Here is a 24,517-nt window from a genome sequence, read left to right as displayed (position 1 = left end):
CATGGCATTTGCCCTCTGCCGTACAGCTGGAGGAGAAAAGCAGTAACGCAAAATTTGGTGTCAATCACTTCAGCTGCAGGTGGCCTTTCAGTGCTCCCCAAACCCTGATGCGCATAATTTCCGCCCCCCCCCCCCCCCCCCCAACTTCGCAGGAAACAATAAAAGGTTTCTAGTATAAAGCTTGTTTTTAATTCAAAGTATAATGCCATGTTGTATGTTTTCTTTAACTAACAGAGAAACTGGCTCTTTTGAGTTCGGAGGATCTTTGAGTTCACTCTAAAACTACAAATTTGCTACTGTTTCTCTAGGAGAATCCTGTTGAATTTCACTTTCCTTGACATACCGAGGTCTTCTTGGGATTTTGAATTTGCAACAGTCTCTGAAACTTCATGATTTGCAGATTTAAATGATGTTTTAATGTTTCCCAAGTAGGAGCAGCACCTGCAGCCGGATACGGCTGGGATGGGCCATCCTTCTGAGCTCCAGGCTGCCCTGGATGCAGAGGCATGTTGACGCTACTGATGTTCTGAAGGCCAGTAATATTGCCTGTTTGGATGTTATGTTTTGGATAAATCCACACTTATCCAGGCTTGTGTTGCATCGTGTAATTGAATCAATCTGATTCATGCAATGGAGTGACACTGAAAGCCAGTGGCTCACTTTTATAAAAGTAGTTTCCTTTGAGTCCAAAAGGAAATTTCTTGAATGTCTTTGATCTATGACAAAAGGTCAAAAGTTTGAGATGCAGGAGATATTGCACATCATCCGTGGATCTGGGGATGCCAGAAATGTCAGTCAGGCTCCAGACTGTTTTTCAGTAAGAGCAATTTATGTCTGTAGTGGTCCTACATTCCCCAAATGTAGAACGCACTTGTGTTCTTCAGCTTCTTTAGTTTGAACTTCTGAAGGGTGACTGTAACTTGACCTACTGTCTGAAATGAATTGTGAATAATTAACTTTTGGCTTGTGTGATTATTTTGAATTAAACAGTATCTGGTCCGTATAGGTTACTCAGCTTTTTTATTCCAGAATTTGGGGAGTCAAGTATCTCGGCACAATTTTATTTCTTTTACACAACAAACAGCAATGCCTCATTTCTGCATTTTGTTATATCCTAGCTCCATTAGATCTGCAGGTAAAACCACAGCCCTAACTGCTTCAGAAAAGGCTTTATTTCTTTCCAGTTGTTTGAAGCAAAAGCCATTTGCAAATAAAAGATGAGTCATTAACTGTGTTCTCCAAGACACACTGGTCAGTGCAGTAAGGAAGGAACTGCTCTTCCAATTTGGCTGTCTAAATGCAATTAAATGCTGCTAGGTTTGCCATAACAAACTGCTAAATTGTCACTGTCATCTACTGAAAGAGACACCTCCAGTTATTGAGGGCACTGTTCATTTCCTCCTCACCGATAAGGGATCTGTCCGGTTGTCAATTGTCAGCCGCCGTCAGGCGATGCTGCTATGTGCCTGGACTTCAGAGCGCGCAGCGCAGTTCGTGCTCGGACAGCGCTTTTACTTAGTCTTCTGCTTGGGTTTGCCACTTTGCGGGTGCGTTTGTATTTTCAGCTTCCCAAAGAATGACTTCTGGTTGTACTGGCTGGAGGTAACTGCTCAGGGGAAGAGCAGAGTGGGAGCAGTCATTTAAGTGGGTAAAAATTTGGATTGGGATGTTTCTGTGAGACAGGGCACAGCTTGGTTCCCTGGCCGTGATGAGGGAACAAGCTGGGGTTTATCGTTTTGGGTCTGGCTGTGTGAACTGGCAATCACAGGGTGGTTTTGTTTTCTCCACTCAAACTCACGCTTTATTCTGAATATCTCCATTTACACAGACCATTGCAGTCACAGCAGAAGTTAAGCTGAGGGAGATTAAAAAGTGTCTTTTTTGTGGAGTTAGCACTGAATTGATCATGACATAGTCTTTTCTTGCTTTACTTGAATTCGGTCTGTCTCTAGCATTGAACTATAACTCATTCTACCTTTCAGAAACGGGAAGAGCCCACTAGAGGCTGTTTTCACCATTAATTAGTTGGCATAATTTGAGATGCTGAAGAAACTCAGTGATAGTTCAGACACTTTATTTTCGGCTACTGCTTTTCTTATTGATTGATATTCCTTTTCCCTCACACGCTAATTTAGAGGGGGGGAAAAGGCCCTCTTTTTCAATTTGATGTTAGGCTGACTCTTCTTTCTGTTTGGTTTTTTTTTTCCTATCCAAAGCATCTGGAGCTCATGGAAGCATTCGCCTGTGTGCCAGGCCACTACCAAGCAGAAGTGACTGTGTGCTGACGCACACATCTGTTTCTTTCTGACATGTTTAGCTGTATTGATGTTGGAAGGTAATATTTTGGCCGCTGGAGCTGGTATTTACATTTAGTGCTGAACTGTCAGTTTGCTTCTTCATTTGGCCGTGTGAGGTGGTCCATCCACAGAGCCAGCACATGAGCGCTGGAGAGCCTTCCTGCTCGTAACGAACGCAAAGGGATTGCTTCACAGTGACTCATCCAGTCATATAATCAAAATGTTTATAGCATCTGTGTCTTGGCAAGGCTGTCTGCGGTGCCCCAAACACAAATTCCATCAAACAGATTGTTGCAGAGCAGCCATGTGTATTAACTCTATTTATCAGATAATTAATTTTGGTTGCAGGGAGAAAGGATGACCATAATTTACAATGCAATTCAGGGCCACGTGGAAGAAAGAACAATGCTGTAGTATTGCGGGCTGCAAACAGGAGTATTAAGTACACCTTGGTATCTCAGCGAATATACTAAATGCATTAGGTAACCTTCTAACCAGAAGGTCATCTTTATGTTAATGGGGGAGTCTGGTTCACGTCCTGCTTCTGGCAGGACAGGACTAATTTCCTCTTGTAAGTGTCTCTTTGGGGGAAGGGGTGGGGTTTGTTTGGGTTTTTTTTTTTTTTTTGTCTGGGATTTTTATTTTTTTTTTTGCTTTTTAGTATTGCATCAATCTCAAGAGGTGGTATTATTGGTTCTCTGGCAGCAGTCGTATTTTAGTGTTTTTAAACAATATGATGTTTATAGACCAGGAGAAGATTTGAAAATTATTTTAAGCCACAAATCCTGATTAGACTAGGAGATGTAGAATTAAATTGTCCCAGACAGGTCCTGAACCCTATAATCAGCTCCACTGCTATTTCCTGGATGCATTTGGTTGCCGAATGCCCTACCAGGGTCTGCTAGATGACTTTACCTCTGTTTCCCTGCTCCTTGCCAGGAGAGAAGGAGCAAACATCATCTGTATCTTCTCCAGAGCATATGGAGTGCTTCTGCCTTCTCCCCCTTGGCAGCAGCGTGGATCCAAGGCACGCAGGCGGGAAGCGCGGTTATCTGGGCTCTTTCTTTGTTCCTTTACTATCACCAGACTGAGTACTCGCATTTGAGAAAACGGGCACAATGTGCAAAACTGCATCTAAATTCTTCATCGTTGGGGTGACTTCTGTTTATCAATAGCTCAATAATTATTGATATTACATTTCCTACAGAGCACGTAACTTGCTTCAAAATTTATTCTCCCTTCTTTTTTCTTTTTCAGTTTTCCTCCATTTTCTACAGTATCTAGCTAGAGGGGAGAGAACCAAAATGAGCATTCAGTTGTATTTTCCACTTCAGGGTCCCTTTCATTCCTGCAAGCAAAGTGCAGGTCGCACTGCAAACACTAGATAAATGGCTTGTCTTACCTCATCACCGAGCGAAACGTTCTTGCTTGCTTTTTTTGCACTGTTACAACGTGTTTCATGTTGTTCCATTTGCAGCATTTGTAACAAGTTCCAGTCGGATGACCTCCTGCGATCTTCTCAGCAAAGCTTGAGAGTGGTGCATTATTATAGCATAAGAGGGAACGGGCAAAATTTCCGTTACTGCTGCATGATGGCATTCGGAAACGCCAGTCCCTTTGGAATAAGTTGCGTTGTTAGTTTGCCTTTTATTTTGTCTCGAGTAGCTGGCTCCGATCGGTTGCACTGACTGTTGTGAATGGTTGAGGCGGGGCAAGGCTTACACCGGGTGATGTTCAAGCATGGGGATGCTGACCATGCTGCAAGACGTGTCCTGCGAAGGGGCAGCCGAATGGGATGCCCTGGGCTGGGAGGTGCTGGGCCTCAGGCTTGTGCAGTGTCTCACCTGACCCTTGCCTCTTCCCCTCTGTGGATGATGTATTGAGTGTCTGCAGCCACCCTCATCCAACAGGATATCAGGACTTGGGCTGGTTAAGATGTGGGATTTTCATATTTTTTACTTGAAAGTGCTTTTGTTTTCCTGCTTTTTATATTCTATTTATTAATTTTGCAGTACTTTTTTTACAAGTTAGTAGTGGTTGGTTCAATATTTCAACTTACGTTTCATGTTGTATCTTCTTTCATGTTGTTTTGAAAATCATTATTGCCTTTCATTGATCAAATCACAGTATCCTTTATCTAGAGCAAAGTGTCTGCTTTGAGATGCAATAAAGGGTAAGTTTGACACTTGTAAAAAAAAAAAATTATACATTAAGGCATGTCAATAGTAAAGTAGTACAGGATATTACTACCATCATGTTGGAAAATGTGAGAATAATAAGAACCATGTCGTAAAATAAATTATTTTAATACTCCACTTCAATAATCTCTAAATTTAATTTAAAAAATACTTAATTGGAATACAATATGTTCCACAATATCTTTGTTGAAGTTTGTGTTGGCTTCAATAGAATTTGTAGAAAAAAATCTTTTTTTTTGGCAAAAAGCAGCACTCTGATCCAAGACCCTACAAACAAACCACATATAAGGGGAAGAAGGCCCTTCATGACATTCAGGTCCTTACCAGCAACTCCAGAAGACTAGTGCTAAACACACTTTTTATTCTTGCTAGCTCTTTCTCAATCAGCCTCTATTGTGGGAGAGAGGGAAGGAAGAGCTATTCTTTCCTAACGCCCTTTCGTGATGATCGGAAATCCAAGACACAATCAAGTCTTTATATACTAGAGAAGTGGGTGGTAGATGTCAACCTAAATAGATTAGATGAATTATTAATGTGCATATTTTTGAGATTGACAATAATCTGTTGAAGATGACAAATCTATTTTGATAAGAGCATGCCTCCAGACACAGCACCAAACGGAGGGTCTGGGCTGGGGCCCCTCTGTTTGGGAAGAAGAAGATTGAGGGGGACATGGACATGCCTTGCCAGATCCCAGCAGCAGGAGAAACAGTCAGTGTGGAGCTGTTCACCATGTTCTTCAAAATTAGAGCTATGGGCACCTGGTGAGTGAGCAGGAAACTGATTTTAAAATGATTTTGTCCCAGCGAATGTCCCCAGTGCAGGGGTTTAGATGCTGGGGAAAGAGGTAGAGATGGGATGGCACAAAACGGTGGAGGGTCCCGTGCTCCCCCAAACAGTGCCTAATTGCTGCTGGGGAGAGGGAGCACTGACCCGCAGGGCAATTCCTCTGCTGATCTTGAGATCTCATCTTGAGAAAGTCCTCAGTCTTTTCTTATTTTCTTGCCTTTTCCATCTGTTCTGGGAAGGAAAAGGGGCATATGCATTTGAGTGGAGAGAGAAGGTGCTTCAGCTGTTTTCTCCAGTCCTAGGAAAGTATTACTGTAATGATAATGTGGAGGGGGGAAAATGCTATCCTGCTTTTCCAACTCTTCTCATTTACTCTCTTGCTAACAACCACACAGACTCAGCTCTGGTAGTCACCAGAAGCCACACTGTTGCTTTTGAAGAACTCAGTGGAATTTCAATGATATGGGCAAATACTTTGAGATTAGTTTGCAGCGTGCTTAGCTTGTTTCCAGAATCACTTAATCTCAGATTATCCAACATAAAAGATTAATCTTCTTCTTAGCTTTCACTTCCTCTCACAATCCTATGTCCAAGCTTTCTGCACAGTGTGCAGCTTTTTAGGGTGTAATACTATCGTGGCAAATGCATGCATAATATATTAAAGCTATTCATAAGCAAATACTGGATGATATTTACTAACATTTGCTTTGTATCCAAGCCAGTCTTTTCAACTCAATTTATATTGATTTTTCAGCCTGATTTTCACCTTTCCCATTAGGTTTTTCTGAACCGTTGACCTTAATTTTGTCCTTTGGAGCTGTAAGATTGACTGAAGTGATGCTATTAGATTGCTCTTTGGAGAGCTGATAGTGACAGTCACAGCTTTCATTGCAGGTCCCCGGGAATCTTCAAGTGTGTGACTAATATTCCCATCTTATTTTCATCTCTCAGGTTAATTAAAAAAAAAAAAAAAAAAAAAAAAAGGAGCAGTTAATCCAAAAACTCTATCACCTCCAAAATGAAAAGACTGTATGATAGAGGCATGTTGGTAGAGCAGACACCTCTGCTGCCTTTTGGAGCTTCTTATTTTAAATGACAAGGAAACAAGAGCTTTACACTCTGATCAGAAACAAGAGGTTAAAATTTAATATGACTGAAGCTATCCCACTTGTGGGGTTGTCATGAATTTTACTTGCAGCTTGCAGAATGAGAAGGGTCTCCTTGACAAGATACCCTCTAAATCCCAAGGCTGCATTTACTGTCTTAGAGGTGGGATTCTCTGATGTTTGCACATGTTTTCCAGCTTGGCACTGGTGGCTTTAAGAACCATATGAAATATTTATGTGTTGTGCAAATGGCACTGCTTAGTTACTATTGGATACCTGTTGTGGTGCAAGGCTTGAATCAGAATTACATGAAGTCTGAATCGCAAGATGCAAAATAAACCCCTGAAGACAGCCCCATTTTGTTCAGAGAACCTGATCCTTTAGTTTGAGGCTGAAGGAAATTCCTAATTCTGTCCATTTCCAGAGGGATTGTGCTTTTGTCTGGATTTGCTGTATCAGGAGGGAGATGAATGCTTGGAAACATGTTTTGTGAGAACAGTAAAAACGCATCTTGGCTGGTCTATTATATATTCTTAGATCTACTCCACAGGGAAGAGCAGGTCGAAAGGACCATCCTGCCGGCTTTTGGCTGAGTCTCTCACAATGTGGTTATCAGTTAACTGATGAAGAACCACACTCTGTAAGATGCAAGATATTTTTTATGAAGGGGTAATTATCTTCATTTTCCTGTGGGACCTGAAAATGCTGAGCATCTCACGAGTGCTTTACAGGACTGGCTGTAAAGGTGACATAAGTATATTAGGGTTAATTGTAGGCATAAATACCCATGGAAAGGGGCTAAAAATCATGACAGTGAGATGATAATCTCAGCCCTGTAGCTGTCCTGAAGCAACTGCTTAACTTCTTGGTCTTCTGTGGAAACTGGAAACAGGGCCACAGATACGGACACGTGTGTAGGTACCTAAAGACGCAGAAAGATGATACCAACATTCTCCCTGAATATATATCCCTATTAATAAATGTTCTACTGTTGTGAATCTGGCCCTTAAGTTGTGGCTTTTTCCTAAGCCTTTCCAAGCCCTGACTAAAATAGTCTGGTTTTGTGGTAATATTTTGAATTAAATTTCTGAGTTGTGTTTTCTCATTGGATGGTTTTTGATTTTTTTTGTATTTTTTTTTCTTTTAAATACTATGAATTATTTCCTGCCAATCATGAGGTGTGGTTTTTTGTGGGTTCTGGGGTCTTTTTTTCCCCTCCGGAGCCTTGCACAATCAACAGGCTTCTGGTTGTTTGATAGATATGTACAACTGTCAGTGCCATTTGCTCATTCAGGGATGAAGAGACCTTTATTAATGATAAATGGTTAATAATATAAGCTTTTAATGTCTGCTATCTGGAATTAAAAATCTCATGAAATCTTTTACGTGCTTTTGAATTGTGGTCGTTTAGTGCCTTTGTATTTTTACATGCTAGAAATCTGGCAACCATCCCCTTTGTGCCTGTTAGATACAGAACCACAGTTGTCTGACTTTGAAGTCATTAGAATGAAAATGCAAAGATCACAAGAGCTCTCCTAAGCATTTGCTTAAAGATTTATACTATTTGGTGATTCTAATCTTTGTTTCAATTACAGTAACACGTTGATAGTGTGATACCTGGGTATGGATATAAACAAAAACGTACATATATGTAAATTTAATTGGTAGATCTATCTCTTTATCTGATGCAGAAATATTTCTGCTGGTATTAGTTGTGTATACAAAGTAATACTCCTGCACAATTTGCAAAACCAATTAATGCGTGGTATTACAGTGAGCATCTTTGGTCACCTTTTCTACAGTCTGTTCACAAAGTTTGTTGTGCAATGATGCTGGATAGTCTCAGCCTCTTTTACCTGAGTTGCCATATTTAAAGCAAGCTACCCTGGAAAAGGTCTCTGGTAGCTCTGTCCATGTGGAACGCTGCAGGGAGTCAGTCTGACAAAAGATGTGAGATCAGTTGCTTTTGGATTTGCTCTTGGGTTTGCTCTTGGATCTATCAGAGGTCTGAGGTGCAGCATCCAGTGGCCCAGCTGGATTAGCAGGTGGAGATGGGCTCCCTCTTTCCCAGAATGAGAAGTCATTCCACCAGACCCCAAAGAGTCTTACGTTACCTACCCTAAAATAAGCCACTGGTGCATGGGAAGTTTAATGCAAAATAATTTTCTGAAGTCTTTTAGATAGGTGTCAAGGTACTCCTTATAATAAATTATACCAGGTATTTAGCTGAATCAAGAGAGACAACTACCGCAGTTAACTTTAAACACTTTTTTTTTTTTTCCTGTTCAAGTATATTGCTTGTAGTAGCATGGGTTAAGGTACTCTAAGGAGTATGCAGACATTTCTTTAGGATGACTTTCGTAAGTTCCTTGAGAGTTTACTACCTGCAGTGGAGACGTTCCCAATGAGTGCCAATTAAATATTTATACCACAACATAATATTGCACAGATACAGTGGTCACCATTAACATTTCAGAATTTGTTTACAGAGGCTGCATTCTCACCACAGTTATTTGCTAATTCAGGCATATGCACAAACAAATGGTAACTCAAATAACTGTTGGAGGGAAATACTAAATTTTTAATTGTGGGCGCTGATATATGTAATGTGGCGTGTATTGCTATTCTTAAATAATTGGGACCAAAAGCCCCAGCTGAGAATAGTAATCCATTGTACAAACTTGTATAGGAATCTGGAAACGTATCATTCCAGTAGAAGAGGACTGCTATTCAGACCTTATGGAAGACTGCTAGGTTAATGAAGGTATCTGCTAATTGCAGGTATTCATTCACAGATTATGTCAGAATGTAGGATGTGTATTTAGGTATCAACAGCATTTCTCCAGTCATGTTAACACAGAAATATAATGCAGCGTGGAAAAAGTTACTTTAAAACTAGTAAGTGATGTACCCTTACATAGTTTCTTCTCACTTTGGATTCAGAGTTAAATGCAATTTAAGTCCAGTGCTTGTAGTGGACATGACATTTCCTTTTAAGTTGCAGTGATTCCTGCACTTAAAGGCTACAGCTTAATAAACCACAACTTCTCTTTGAAATGTCTCTGGTCAAAACTGAATACTTTGGAATTTTTCGAACAAACATCAGATGAACCCGCTGTAATTTGCGCTAGTGTGTTGAATATAAAGTATGCTACTCTTGTAAGATTAGTTTCATTCTACATTCATTTCAAGATACTGGGTTATTCTGCATGTTGAAGATGTTTGGTGGCAAGAAAAGGAAGTGATGAATGAACGTGACTAGTGGCAAAAATTAAAATGTGCTGGTAAGTGCACATTCAGCCTACTACTCTGTAAATTTTGTTCAGGTTGCATAGACTCAATGTGCACTATTTTGCTGAGCACTGATCAGATTCAAGATTTTGGCTATTTCCTGTCATGTATTCTGGCCGACAGAGAGAGCATATCCATCTTGGTATGAGTAAGTTACAGGTATACAGGTCTCATCTATTTTGGTTCTGGTTTAGTCCTCCCCCTAGATTTCTCAACAACATGGGCAAGGGGTGACAAACAGTGTCTCCAGCTGAGTTTCTCTTTCACCAGTGGGACTGCCTCCAGCCTCCACCTCTTACTGTTGTGAGATGCTATAAAGGTAAATGCCTGAAATGTTTTGAGGTACTCTCATACTTTGGGAACATGGAACTGCGTATATCCTGTCTATATGTCTACCTGCAAAGATACGTGCCAGTTCAGTGCTAAGACTAAATTGCCTTTGGTTTAAAAATTCATGTATTTAAGTAGCTGTTATTACCTCTGGCTATTTGGGTTCCAGGTGAGTGCTGGTCCACAGTGGAAGAGCTCAGGTCCATCTACAATGCTCAGAGAGATATGCCCTTAGGTGAGCATGGGCTATGGCAAGACTGGTAAAGGGAGACAGGATGTGCCTGAGAAAAGGGATAAAAAAATCATGGTGGAAAGAAAAGCAAAATAAATCAAACCAACACACAGAGAAGTGAAACGAAGACATAACACCCTAGAGGCAGGGAAATAACTGAAATAAAATTAAATCATTATAAAATATTACACCTGGAATATCCCTACTATCTAGTCAAAGAACGAAACAGGGCTTCAAGGAAGGTCAGTATCGATACTGAAAAGGAGAAACAAAGACAAATCTGGTGTCCTGAAAAGGAAACCCATGGCATGAGCAACTTCAAATATTTCCCCTGTTGTAATTCAAGGGTGAGACTATCTGTCCCCGCAGGACATAACTCAGAAGATTTTTATTTTTTTTTACGTTTTTGTCTGAGAAGGGATGGAGGGAAATACCTGGGAGCAATATAGTAAATAAAATCAGTGCTGCATACTGAAAAGCAAAATAGTTACAGTTGTCTCTTGATTTCTGCTTAAGCTTGAAATTAAATTAAACTTCAAATACATCCATGCTTGATGGTGTAAATCATCTGATAGGTGTTGTTTTGGGCTGTTGCTTTTTTTCTTCTAAAAGCTTAGTAGCCAGGCCATGTGATGTATTTCTACAGAGGATGGCCCCATAGTAATAATCACTGGTTCAAAAGCCTTTGGCTACATAGCTATCAGATTTAACTTAACCAAGAAATCAGGAATTAGAAAATAAACTTGATGGTTCAACTTTGTGACTATTGATGGTTCGTCTTGGTGGCTGTTGATGGTTGTCTTCACCATAGCAATAACAAGCATGGAGGGTGCATTGACATGGGCTGTCTGTACATCAGCCAGTGATGCACTGCATTGCAGTGGTTTTCTCTTTAGCACCTGATAAATTCCGATTCACTTTGTAGGTTATGCAATGGGAGTGAGAATTTACACTGTTGTGCAAAGGACAACAGTTTTTGGTGGTGTTTTATTTTCTTGTAGATCTTTTTAGTTGGAAATAAGCATAGTATCTGTGCCTGAACTCCACTCCAAATAGAATGACTGTAGAATTAACCCATTTTGATACTGCTGGATAAGCGGTGGTCTTTCAGAAATGATGCTTGTGTTATCTCTTCACGAAGAAGTTCCTGCTCTGCATGCTCACCTCGAGCTGCTTTTTCCCCTTCCCTCACCTGCAGTTCCATTCTGGCTTCAAAGAGCTGTTAAGGGCAGGTGCCTTTGTGGAGGCACACAGCCTGTAGCGAGGGCAGGCAGGGACCTGCGATGGGGGAGGATTCTTTCCAAATTGAAGTTGCTTTGTGCATGACAGGTGCATTTAAACTTTTCTTGAAAATATAGCCTTTTTGAAAGGACTGTAGACTAGCTTCTACATCCCCTCTCAGCCTTGCCACTGCTCTGCTCCCCAAGCAATGCCTATTTTTTCGCTCTTTCCTCCCTGATACGCAGTGCAAACAGGCTGCACACGAGCTGCACGCACTCCCTTTCCCAGGAGTATCCCTTCTTAGGGACAGACAAAAATATCAGTGCGAAGAGACGCTACCTGTGTCACTGTAGGTACATCACAGGCCCCAGGAAAAGATGCAAACCTGGTCACTGTGCATTTGCCTGCCTCAGTCTAGCTGACGTGGGGAAGGCATAGCATAAATTTCAGCGCTGCCCCCTCTGCTCCTGGCTATGCATTTCTGCTGCTGACCTGCGTTACTGTGCTGCCAGGGTGAAAGCTGTGCTCTGCCCTGGGTGCGGAAAGGCACCTCGGGGGAACGGGGCTCTCCGTAAGAGCCAGACATGCTAAAGCTGAATGAATTTCACTCCTGCGCAAGTAATCACTTGGTTCTCTGAGAATAATACAAATTATGTGCACTTGCATTAAAAATCCTCCTCCTGACAGTGCTGCTTAGAAATATGTCAGCTTCTGAAATCAATGTTTGAAATCTTTGGTCGGGAAACCTGCCTTTTCAGAGTTCTGCTCTTCCTAGAAGACAGTGTCAAAAGCTAGCATCTTAACCTCCTACTAATTTGCTTCAAGTCAGTCAAATGATGAGTTTAGCTAAATTCTTTTTCCTTGTAACTGGCAGCATAAGTTAACATCTACCTTTTCTCCCTGCCCAAAGCCAACACCATACAAAGGCCTTCTGACGAGGGGTATGTACGTTAATGATACAGCTTCTTAAATAATATGTTATCTAAAAAGCAGTAAAATCTGTTGCTTGTAGAGATGCAGAGTATTTAAAGAAACTCAAGCAGTAAGCATCTGGGGCTAGAAGCTTCTAGAAATTTTGTTTCAATAAAAGGAGTAGCTTTCAGAAAAAAATTTCAGTGGAAAAGTGACATGTTCTTCAGTAGTTCTGCTCCTGGGATATATTCTGGAATGCCTCTGCTGAAGATGGCCACTAAATAAGTTTATGCAGCTCAAAGTCAGACATGTCCTTTCCTGCACATCCATCAGGAATGGGGCAGAAATGCCTCTCGCAGTCTGGGCATGCCGAACAAGCATGCCTGGAGTGGACAGGATTACAGGGCTATTAGGAAGGACAATCAATTTAATACTGGTGATATAAGAGAAGCCAAGCACTTGGGCTGCCTTTCAGCTCAGAAGTCAAGCTGAGTTTGTGCAGTTTGAATTTAGAAGGTTTCTCAGACTGTTCCTGCCTGGAAATCACTGACTGGTGACATGGAAGCCCAAATCAAGGGTAACTTTGATTTGTCAGAGCCTTGACATGAGTTTGTTTGTCCTCTCTTTGCATTTCTTGGCCTTTTTAGAGGGCTAAGGAGAAGCAGATATACAGCAGAATAATTAGTCTGGAGTGCATAAACCATTCACATGGTGAAAGGAGGCAAATGAGCGCCTCAGGGAGGATGTGGGATGCACCTGAATTAGTCTGGGTGCCTGACATGAGTGATAGAGCTGACCCTGGCCTGGTATAGGGGTATTAAACACAGAGAGATCGGGTAGTCCCACTGCGGTTTGCTACGGTAAATCACCTGGTAAATGAGAAGCAAGCAGGTGAGCAGGATTTACACAGCACTGGTATGTCATCCTTTTACACGAATAGGCACTTAAGACGTTTGGTGTGGTTATGTCTTGTTCCCCTGGGAGGCTGTAGTAATATTTTGTGGGGGTAGTTTAGTTCAGCTCTGAGGAGGTTTGTCTGTGCTCTTTATTTTATGGCACAGTGAAAGCTGCTGATCTACGTTAGCCTGTCTTTGCTCGCAAGTGCTTGCTGTTGAGCTGCATGATACCTCTGTTTCCCCAGCAAGTCTGTTACTTCATTTAAATCTCTCTTAAAAAGTAACTTCTGCTGTATACCTTAGGAGAGGGAATTGTAAGGGAATTACAAAATCAATATACAAAACAAACTGAAACTAAATTTAGAGACACCTCTGCCAAAACAATGGGCGTTTGTGTTCCTTATGTGAGAAAGATTTACTTTTTGCATTGTTCACTTTGTTCTTCCTACATCTATTTCTTTATCCATCATATCAAACGTAGGAAAAAATGCTGAAGCTACTGAGGTGTGAGTTTATGCATATATTTCGGTGCATGATGGATCCATGTTCTTTTCTTCATCTACCTACTCCCTAAAAGCAGATCTCAGTTTGTGTAGTGTATAAACTGTATGGTACATTTATATGGATATTTAAGAAGCACAGAGAATACTTTGAAGAGATGAATTCTGTATGGCTGGGCACAGTGCTGGGTGGAGACACAATCCCCAAGTCCAGCCGGGATGATTTATCTGTTTTTAACTATTACATCAGAAATAGGGATATCTGAATTTGTACTGTTAGTGATTAATTATAGGATAAAAATTGCAATTCAGGGAAACCATGATATTTGGTGGATGCACAGATAAGTGCATCTGGTTTAGAAAATATTGGCATTGAGATGAGTTTCCCCCACAGTGCTGAACTCACACAGTGTGCCCAGTTTGACTCCTTAGCACTCTAAATAAAACCCCAGGACGCTGGCAGAGTCTTGAAATTTCTTTGGAACTCAGGAAAATATGAAAAATACAGGGAAATAATGGGTATTGGCCTTTGATCAATTGGCACACACCCTTTAATGTCAAGTCCTTTCCCTTTCCAGACTGTGACAAAGCCTCTTGGGTTGCAAGAGCTCTGCCAGTCCAGACCTTCATGGTGGCTCAACCAGAACCAGGCTTTGAAGATGTGCAAGACGCCTTCTTGTGCTGGGCAGATCCCAGGCTTTGGGTTGTCCGTATTTGCTTCCCAGACACTGGAGAGCAGTGGCCAGGGCACAGCCACCTGCCTCACGTCCTGCCCCAGGTCAAGGGGCACCTGCAAACTCTTCCATCAACCACCACTGCTCTACGTTTTCCAGGCACTTCCAAGAAAAGCAGTGTGGGATGGGCTGAATGGTCTCCCTGACAGGGAAAGCTGGGCTGTGTTTGTTCTGCATCCCCTGTCTGCTTTGAGGAGATGAAAATTAGGCTTGCAGTAGTGTATCAATCCTGAGAAAGTTGTGCGCAACCCTGTTGCCTGTAGTCTGCATGGGGGCCAATTTCACCCTCTGTTTCTTCGTAGCCCAAGGCTGTCAACTCCGTGCTTTCCCTAAGCCACGAGGATTCAAAGGAAAAATAAGATAAAGAAAACAGCTTTGATTTTTATAGTTTTGCTACCACCACTGAACAGCATATAATTAGCCTTTCTTTTACATATTAAAGCTAGTCTGATGATGCAATATCCACTGTAACTCTAAAAGCTTAATCTTAAACAGAGCAAAAAAAAAACCCCAGAGGAGAATCATATGACTGGAAATTAGCACAGGGTTTTTTCCTCTTTAGAGGAATGCCTGAGCGCATGGATGCTGGGAGGATGTGACTCACACAGAATGAGAACGAGTTGTTCTTTAGCCTCTCAATATAGTGCCTGGGATATCAAATCAAGTCCAAGCCCTGATTTGAAACTCCCTTGGAGGACCAATTTTTAATTGGATGTGAACTACTTTTACTGATGGAAGGATACCTCTTCTGGTGTTATATTTATGGGAAAAAATAAAAAAAGCAATTTTATATGAGCAATAACGTACTCCAGAGCATGCAGTCATAATCAAGTAGATGTATTTCCTGATTGCTAGATTCACAGCTGAAGCATAGCGTATAGAGTACATAGGCTACTCGTCACGTCTCACAGAGGGCTCAGTTCTGTTTATGCTGCCGTTAGTATTTTATACAGGCAGCTTCCATCTCAGGACAGGAGTATTTTGCCGTGTTTATCCTAAGGAAAGACTAGACCTCCCTTGAATTTCTTCTGTTCAGTGCATGTGAAGAATGGATAACTGACTGGCCCTCAATTCTTTTCCCCATTCATCAGACCCAGATTTTTAACACATAGGCTGTGATGTGCATTTCCCCTCTGCATATGCTCATTACCTCCCTCGTTAGTAACTATGGAGGTCTTGGCACCATCCTGTTGGGCAATGGGGTCATGTCTTTCTGACTTATTCCCATGCAGCAATTCTGTGTAGTGGTCTTAACTATAGTATGTTTTGGGTCAGCTTTTCTTCAGTGCCAAGATGCAAGCTTTTAGGAGATGCCACTTTCCATCCAGCACTGCCTCACAGTGCAGGCAAAGCACTCTTTCCACCCACCAGTTGTAATCAACGTATAAAGTTTGTCAAATAACATGCGGGTAATTGTTACCCTTTCTCAGAAATCAGCTTGTGCTGTTGGGTTGGGGTTTTTTCCCTCTTATTAACCAGCTGAATAGTGGCTTACACAAACCCAACATTTAGAACCCCTGCTTTTACATTGGTCATAACAAGCTTCAATTTGAACTGCAGAACACTGCTTTTGAAAGAAAAAAAAAATAACATTTGGCCTTTGCCTGGTACTTTTACTTAGAAATAATCAACAAACAACTACCCAGCTATTTAAATAACCTTTCATTCTAATAACTTAGTTATTTATCTACCACAACCTCATTATTTAACATTAACAGAAGTGTTTTGCTCTGCAGAATCTCAGTGCTCTTTCTACCCGTTGCTGCTATTCTATCTGGGAACCGTCATACCAGTTTATTGTCTGTCTTTGTTTTTAGAGTATAAGTGAGTTTTATATTCTGCCCTATGCTTTCTGTGCCCTGGATGTCCTCACAGAGTTCTTATAGAGTAGCTAGGGCAGGCTACATTTATAATCTCCTTCTCAGTGATTTTCCTGTGAAGACAAGCCCTAAAACAATTATTTTTGAGATAAAGGTCTTGGAAACTTCATTTGACTATCCAGCAATCAAAGACCCGATCTCAGGGTTGAGTGCATCCATATCTTTCTTCCAATTCTCTACAGGTGTTTGTAGCCACACATCCTCAGCTGCACTTGGACACCTTTCAGTGTGTATTATGCAGCACAGTTGATATCTGGTATGTATTTTTCTTCTCACCAACTCCTTCTGAAGGGAAGTGTGAACCGCAGTGTGCCCAGGTGTTTTGGTTGGTTTTAGTTTATGCAATATGCACATTCCTCTGAGTTTGTTCAACTCGAATGTTCTTGAAAAGGAGACATCGAGGGATCTGTAATTCATTTTTCAGACTGGGAAGGCTCAGCATTCTGCACACATGAGCCTAATCCTTCATACAGCGTTTTTTTTCCACACGATGAAGTCCTGAAACATGGGTTTCAATCCACACACCCCATGTGCTGGCATGCACTGCAGGAACAATGAAGCTCAGCTGCGTCAGGAGCGAGCAGTGCTGTGTGCGCCAGTGCCAACCGGGCGAGCTCTGCAAAGCGTCACGGCCATGGCAGAGAGGCACTCAATTGCTTATCCTGCTTATTTGGAGAAACTGGCTGTAGTGCCGTACTGATACAGGTATTTCATTTCTAGTCTAGTTAGTTTGGTGGGCACTGGGTGCCATGGCTTCACACCCTAATGTAGGTGGTTCACTGGGATTCAGACTCTCCAAGGACTTTGAACCTTTCTAGGGATATGGCGGTAGAAAACAGAAAACTAACCTGATGTACTTACAATGGAAGCTAAAGGGTTTGTTGCAGCTTTCTTTCCTGGCTAGGATTTCTCACACCTTTCTGTCCAGGACCCTTGAACCATGTGCAGACCTGACTAGGTAGGACCAGGCTGGGACTCTAGAGTCCTCATCAGCACCTTGAGGGGCATAGGGAGCAACCTTTGTGTGTGCAGGCATTTGTACCCTTGGGTTTCTTCAGTCTTATAACCACCGTGGAAATCTTCTCTAGATGATAGGACCCTTGAATCCTATTTCATCGTGGCCACAAAGGAAAACTTCTAAGAAATTTCATTATTTCCTCTCTGACAGTTGAATAGACCTCATATTAATTGTGACAGTGCTTCAAATTTTCCATTAGTATATGCTGTATCATTCTTTCATGTCAGTAATTCTTTGTTCAGTCTGCCTCACTGCAGGAATATATTAAGAATCCTTATAGCCCAGATTTAGACATGCTTAGGCATGATGATTTTTCATTTATTGTTGTAGAATGAACATTGCAGAGCAAGCAGGAGGCTAACCATTTAACACCAAGTGTCTTATTAATCAGCTTTTGTTTATTTAATTTAATAAGCAGCTTTTGAGAGCTGTGAGAATCTGGTTGTACATTTAATTTAAGCAGCACTTACTGCTTGGGTCTTTGGAATATACAGCTTCAGCCTTCCTGATACCTCTTTACTGTATGGTGGCCTTTGGATCTCAGAAACTTTGTTCCATCTTTTTCTTTTGAAAATGCAGTAAGTGTTTTCTCATTAAGATGCCAGGGAGCCTACTTTCTTGAGCTGAAAGTTTTACATTGCTGTCTCCTTAATTTTGGGAGGAATGCGTAGGCACAAAAAAGCCACTCAACTGCTTGCCTTTTGGCATGAAAACCCAGAGAAGCATATGTTAGAAACTCTGGTCTTTGAATCTTGTATGGTTCTTTGGGAAGTTATGGAACCCTCTTACCATCCTTCTCTCCCTCCTGACAAAAATAGGCATTATTGCATCCCTGCCTTGAATGAGCCCCAACCTATTTCACAACTGCTACTATAGGAGGTGAGGACCAGAACCCACCTCTGAGACCCCTCTCTTACAGTCCTTTAGTCACATTGGTCCGTTGGTTTTCTCATGCATTTGTTCTTAAAGCCATTTAAAATCCTTTCCAACGTGCAGCATGCTGCGTTCCTGTGCCTGGTGTTGCAAACCTTGCCTCCTTAGGGATTTGGGATCCAGGAGGTGATGTGGTCCCACTTCTCAAAATTCTTTGGGACAGAAATCAGAGACCTGCAGGGTAACAGGGCTCTGGGAAGCTTTTTTCTAGTTTCATTTGCATTTCATGTAATCATTACTTATTTATGAAGTAATTAATCTGGGTTTATTTTTCTGAACTAGAAGAATGCCATGTGGTTTTGTATCTTCCATTAGTTCAATCATGTCACATTAACAGGATGGGTTTGCATGTACAGCCTGTAGTTCCAAATGGCCTTGAGCATTTTTTTCATGGATCTAGTAGCTGAAGCTGGATCTTGCTGTAACTAGTAAAAAGTCAAGAATTCTCCTTAATATCCGGTGCAACACGATTCAATAAGACCTTGATAAATTGAAGACAAAATATTACTGGAAAAACTCCACATACATGTAAGTTAAGTGATATTATTTTTCAAGCAAAATAAGGTTTTTAATACCCTTCTGTCACCCATGATAGTCATATTTGTGCATTTTTGCAGTGCTAGACTGACATGGAGACCATGCATTAAGCTGACTATATATATGCCTAATTGTCTTCACAGCTCTATGGCCTGCAATACTGTGTTTTGAAAGACTATTCAGGAGTAGATCTCTAACTTCACGACTCCTTGCATAAATTATTGAAATACTGCAGGGGTGGGGAAGGAAGTTTCAGAAAAATGGATAATTATAATTGCCTTAGTGAAATATATATTGACAACACTAATGTTTAACTACTTGATAAACCCTTTGAAAAAAGGTACTGTAGGAGCTGCTACAGTTGGCAGCTCCTAATATAATCTGAGAAATACAGAGATTGATACATGACTGCAGGTGCTGCATGTCCTTGGCTGTAGCCCCCATTACTGCAGCTTCCTGCAAGTAGCCAAGTAGCCCCCATTATGCCATTCTGATACTGAAATGGGAAGATAAGTGAGGGACTGTTATTCTGTGCTGAAAAGCTAAAAAAACCCACCCCAAAACAACAACCATCCCACAAAAAAAGCTACTACGTAATGTGTTACATCGGCTATTAAAAAACCCTTAACACCCAAAATCCCACACTTGGTAGAAAGCCAAGGGCATGGTCTGATTTTATTTTCAAAAGCGTGTGTATACAAGTAATTAATAAAGCAAGCTTTTAAACTCAGTTTAAAATGAAAATGGGGAGAGCAGTTTTGAAGCACATAATTCAGTCTCAGTTTGTTCCTGTGATTTCGTTGATTTTTTGGGGGCTGTTGAGTAGCTCGGTTGTAGGCATTAGGATCCTAATTCTCTTAGGTACTTATTAAGCACTAAATTGCTTGCTTGTGCCACGTCTTTGTAATCCATTGTCCTAAAATAAAAAAAAAGAGCAGACTGGCATCTGAGTTATTTTTTCTACTGTGTTATCTGGCAGAACAGTAATATCAGCATTTTACAACCTTTTCCTCTCTCTGTCCTATAATCTAAATGTAAGACATCTCTAGTAATGATGGAGACGTCTCATCTAAATGGGAATACTTAAGTGTCTGTTCTCATCATTCTTTTTATCCTTCCAGAAACAGGCATTCATATGGAATTCTTGTACCCAGCTCCCTCTGTTTCCAGATTTCCAAAGAAAAAGACCACTGTGCTTGGGAGCAATGTAATGTTCCTTTATCCAACAACAGTAGGACTTTGACACATGTTTCTAAATAGGATCTGAAACAAAACCCATAAACGTTACTGTGGGAGACTCAGCTCTTCACTGTAAGTGAAAAGGGCTGTTATGTGGAAGCAGGCACGGAAAGTTTTTCTCGTATGTCCATCAGCTACAAGAACGGGCCATCTCACCTTCTATGCTCATAGGGCTTGTGTGGACATCTAAAACATATTTCTCCTGCGAATAATGTCAAAAGGTCCATAGGTTAACTGTCTCTGAGCATTACGGTTCCTTGGGGAGGCATAAGCACAAAACCAAATGCTGCTGTATGCATCAGACACAGCAAGTACAGCGGTAATGTTTTCGGCACAGCCAGTGCTGAAGTGGGGAGCTAGCCCACTGCTGAGCCTTGGGTACCTTGGCTGTCCCCAAAAACAAGGGGCCATCTGCAAATTAACCTGAGATGGCTCTGTGCTCTGAGGGAATAGCTGATATGCAGGAGCATCAACAAGTGTTCTTTGACAGAAGAAATTCTTGATAGAAGATGTCAAAAATAGGCCGTGGGGAGGGGGGAGAAATGAAAAGCTCAGGCTGAAGGAGGAGGCAGCTTTGTACAGCAAAAGGCATCACCCAGCTTTCTGCATGGGATAACAAGCAAGAACTGATCTTGGGAAGAAGTAGGGCCCATTGTCCCTTAGTGACCCGAAGTAATGTTGGCATGAAGGAGCTATTAAAGGGCAGTGGTGGCAGGGGAAAGATACTCCTTTTAAGTGAGAAATGAGTCATCTGAGGAATGAGTTGCTTTTATTTTTTTATTTAATTGCTTTTCTCTCTGTCTCTATTAGCTAGATATCAGCTCTGAGAAATGTGCTATTTGGGCTTCTGGGAATTTGTCGGCAGTATTTCAAGTTTGTTTGTCTATCGGTTTTATAGACTTGTCAGCAGAAAATCATGGGAGAATGCAAATCAGGAAATCTTTAATTGTGTGTAGCTTATCAGTTCATTTCCATGGGTGTTTTCTCAATAATCTTATTTCCACAACACTAAATGCATGTATGCATTCTATTTTCATTGTGTTTATTCACTGAAAAACTATGTTATAAATAGAAAAGTGCTTTCCTAAATGCCATCTTGCTAGCTATTGTAATGTCATGTCTCTGGCACTCTCAATTATGCCAGTGAGAGTATTTACTGCTGCCAGTTCCAAAAAATAAGTTGTAGGCTACTGCTCCCTGCCTATTTTTTTGCTTTGGGCATTTTTACCCCAGATCTGTATAGAACTCCCTTGAGAGCTTCACTTACCCTCTGCACCTTTTGAGCCCATCCCTGCCCTTGCAGAACATATGTCATGCAAAACTGCTGTGTGGATCAAATTGCCTTCTCTTCCCCGGAGATATCTCCAAAGTCACTTTCCAGTAAGACACCAAGTGCTGCTCCAGGCTCAGTCCTTCCCCTTTTGCTTTTCTTCTCTATCCTTTGCCTGTTTTATTTCTTTTGGTCTTACCACCACCACCACCACCCACCCCTCCACACTTTTCTTCTAGACACCTCACTGCTGTTTCCCTTTTCCCCATCCCTTACTATCCTCTTAAAGGCAGACCTTCGTGTTTCACCTACTCTGGCTCTCCCTCTCCCCCAGTGGTTTCTCTCCCAGTGATAACCATCCTCCTTTTCTCACCCTCCTCCTCTCCTCCTTTTTCCTGGCACTCCAGTTTCTTTCCAGGGCGGTGGCTGACAAACAGGTTTACAGCACTTTAGATGAAATGAATGTGCAGCTATTTCTGTTCATAGCAGCTTATTTCAGTTTACATCAAAACTGCTCTTACACTCTACCATGGTGGAAACATCACAGAAAAGAACCTTTTTTTAATGCTGAAGAAGCCACTCAAGGTGTTTTGCTGGCTGATCCCTGGTGGGTCTTGTGCAACCAGACGTGGGAGCGTGTGGACAGGCTCCGAGGGCTGTGTTTCGGTTCACAGCCTCTCCATTATCTGCTGCTTCTTCCACTGGTTTGTTTTCAGTTGAAAGAGGCGCTTCCCTTCCGACTTAACCATCTGCCTTGGTCTCGCCATGCTTTTTCTCTTCTATCTCTTAATGGAGTTTGCACCATCTGGACCTTCCCACTCTTAGTGGACAGAATTTTTAAATATCGTGATGGGTTTTCTGATTGGTTTCTTCATGATTTCCTTCTTTTAGGAAGAGTGTGGAGTCAGCAGAGCAGGAACTGAGTCACCCTCCTCAGTGCCTCTCCTGCCCCATCTCCTCCACCTTGGGTTGTGTGCCTGAGCTGGGATGGATTCCTTGGTCTGTGTGCAAACATTACAACATTTTATAAAAGTAGTAGTGAATAATGCTGTTAGCTTTTCCTCACTGTGGTTTGATTTCCTTTATTTTAAGCATAGCTCATTAAAACTGTAGTTCATTTTCAAAAATCCCTTATTATCTATTAGTTTGCAGCTTAGATACCCTCCTACTGCTGATTTTCTCTAACCTCGATGACCCACTGTGGCTCTAATAGTGTCTGACTGAGTTTCTGGGTACTGCCGAGGGCTCATCTCTGACAGCAGCCCGGCCTCTAACGTTCTACGATCATATAAATCAGCCTGATTTACCTGATTTTTATTGCTGTCGATGGAATGCTATGTCTTCATTTGTAGCGATAAAATATACATTTGTTCCCACACCCTCAGCTCTGCCTTGCCTAGCTCAAGCCAACGATGGTTATTTCTCACATCGCCCAGTTTGACGTAGAGGACAACAGTTGTTTTGTCTATAACTCTGGTTGTGAGGAGAATATAGAAGACACCTATAGGACGTTTGCTCATTTGCAAAGGGATGGATTACCCCAGCCAGCTGTCCACTTGCAGAGCCCGATGAATGGGCTTGATGTCTCCTTCAGCATTAAGTATTTACTGCTTCACTGAGCTGGTCTACTAATCTAACTGCACCGAGGGTTTTAAAATAAGTATCATTGCCTTCAGCTTAATTAATTAAATTTTCTAATTGTGCTCTCTCTTTACTGCTGTACAAGGTAATAACTGGTGCTTTAATTGGGGTAATTCAAGAAAAAATCATCTTGTTCTTATTACTGGGTTGTGGGGTTTGTTTGTTTATTTAAGGTTTCCCTCAATATAATACCCATAACATTAAAATGCTTAAGACAGTGGGAAAGCATCTGCCATGTACAACACAGGAAAGATGCTGAGTCCTGGGTGACGTGGCTGCTGGGTCAGGGCTGACTTCCTAATAGCCCCATCGTCGGTAATGCTGGATTTCATACCACTGCTGGGAACCTGTATACCCCACACGACTTTTAGGATTAGATTGCAGGATGAGGACCACGGGTCATTTAATCCTGATCCCAATTTGTAATGACTTTACTGTTCCTCTGAAAGCGCTATTGGAGAAAAGAAGTAGGCCCGTTGGGTACGTTACGATCATAGGGTGCATACTGCAATCCAATCCTTGCGTAGTCTGTTTAATAGAAGAAAACACAGCAGAAAGATCCATTTGAATGGTTTTAAGATCGTCATCATCTCTCTAAGCTTTGTCCTTATTTTCCAGAGACATTTCATAAATGGTAATTGCAGCTTTGGGAACAGGCCATTGAGAGTTTGTGGGTATTTGGCGGCAACTAGGGTCAAGGGGCTTAAGGAGTTTGCCACATGGGGAAATCTACTGGTGTACTTACACTGCTGTCGTTGTACCAGCACAAACACCCCGTGTTTTCCAGGATGAGGGTTACTTTCTTATTCTTTATTGTGCTTCCACTGTGACATGCTTTGGGTAAAAGGAAGCAAACTTTGGCAGGTATGTTCACCCCTACCAGAGCGCTGGAGCTCAGCCTGTGCCAGGCCCCAGCAAGCCATCCACAAAGGGGCATCCCATCATCTGCCATACCAACAGCCATGCAGATTTATGCCCCAGCACCGTGGTCAAATTAGGAAAGCTGTGTTGCATGGCCTGGTAGGATTATTTTGTCCAAAGGCTGTGCTTCAGCCAGCTCTGTGGTAGCTGTTATCCCCCTGTTCTGCAGAATAATAGAAAGGAGCTATCTAGCAGGATGTGCCCCTTTTGGTACCACTGGTTCTGAAAAGGGATGGAGCGACATGTGCTTTCAGCAAGATGGTATTGCAGTGTATTATTGAACAACAGAGGCATGGGAGTCTTTTGAGAGATGAAAAGCAGCATGCCCAGGGAGTATTGCCTTCAGGGCTGGGAGGAGGTTGCTTCCAGATCCAGAGCTTTGCTTTGAGGCTGGGTAAGGGGAAGAGTAGAGGAAGCAATGCAGGTGAGGGGGGAATTAATTTGTTAGAGTTTCTGTGCCAGGTGCAGTTAAAAGCATTAGGAGTCCTTGTGTAACCACTATTATTTGAAGAGACAAAACTCTAATCTTGGAGTTATGTGTGCTCAGGACAAAGAAGTGTTGCTTCTTTCTG

At 41.8% G+C, this 24,517-nt stretch overlaps 1 protein-coding gene across 1 annotated transcript in view; it reads left to right on the top strand.

Moving 5' to 3' along the window:
• TAFA1 (TAFA chemokine like family member 1) overlaps positions 1 to 24,517 on the top strand; it is a 231,202-nt gene that overhangs the window by 31,497 nt on the left and 175,188 nt on the right. The window lies entirely within an intron of this gene.

Source organism: Falco peregrinus, chromosome 5, assembly GCF_023634155.1.
Source record: "Falco peregrinus isolate bFalPer1 chromosome 5, bFalPer1.pri, whole genome shotgun sequence".
Taxonomy (NCBI): Eukaryota; Metazoa; Chordata; class Aves; order Falconiformes; family Falconidae; genus Falco; species Falco peregrinus.
The sequence above is the reverse complement of the archived record's forward strand: the minus strand, read 5'-3'. Positions and strand labels throughout refer to the sequence as shown.